This window comes from Aquarana catesbeiana, linkage group LG07, assembly GCF_042186555.1.
Source record: "Aquarana catesbeiana isolate 2022-GZ linkage group LG07, ASM4218655v1, whole genome shotgun sequence".
Classification (NCBI taxonomy): Eukaryota; Metazoa; Chordata; class Amphibia; order Anura; family Ranidae; genus Aquarana; species Aquarana catesbeiana.
In genome coordinates, this window is record NC_133330.1 from 342,466,984 (window position 1) to 342,468,161 (window position 1,178).

The window sequence follows — 1,178 nt, forward strand, 5'->3', positions numbered from 1 at the left end:
CGAGAGACGACGAGGAGAGAGACACCCCCTCCTCTCCCGATACATTGTATCCAATATTACCGCCCCTCTCCCCCCAATATTACCACCCCCAATACATTGTATCCAATATTACCACCCCCCAATACATTGTATCCAATATTACCACCCCCCAATACATTTTATCCAATATTACCACCCCTCCCAATACATTGCATCCAGTATTACTGCCCCTCTATACATTGTATCCAGTATTGTTTTCTGCTTACAGACTGCTTTGAGCTCATAGCACAGATATCTCATCCTCCATATCCATCTATGAGATGATCTAGAGAAATTCCAATTATTATTGCAGGACTATTGACAGATCTGTGTATTCAGCATTCCCCCAGATGTACAACAAGTCTCAGCACCCCGTCCTGTTCTGTGATTTGTCAGAGGTGTAAATGGAGGTTCGGCTCAATGGGTACAGTAAGATTTGGTAAAGAAGATACAACTTGATGGGTAAGGTAAGATTTATTGGGTAAGTTATAGCAACAGGGCTGATATTCCTTGAGGTGCTTGTAACACGATTTACCATTGCTGGAAAATTGGACAAAGCTAAAAGGAAACACAAGTTAAAATATTACACCTCTGGAAAATAATCCACTGATAGAGGGGTCACCAGTGGGATGAAGGAGGTCCTGATTCCTCTATATAGATCTTTATATCACTAGAGGGATCACCGGCAGGAGGAAGGAGGTCCTGATTCCTCTATATAGATCTTTATATCACTAGAGGGGTCACCAGTGGGATGAAGGAGGTCCTGATTCCTCTATATAGATCTTTATATCACTAGAGGGGTCACTAGCAGAGGAAGGAGGTCCTGATTCTTCTATATAGATCTTTATATCACTAGAGGGATCACCAGCGGGAGGAAGGAGGTCCTGATTCTTCTTTATAGATCTTTATATCACTAGAGGGATCACCAGCGGGAGGAAGAAGGTCCTGATTCCTCTATATAAATCTTGATATCACTAGAGGGGTCACCAGCAGGAGGAAGGAGGTCCTGATTCCTCTATATAGATCTTTATATCACTAGAGGGATCTCCAGCAGGAGGAAGGAGGTCCTGATTCCTCTATGTAGATCTTTATATCACTAGGGATCACCGGCGGGAGGAAGGAGGTCCCGATTCCTCTATGTAGATCTTTATATCACTAGA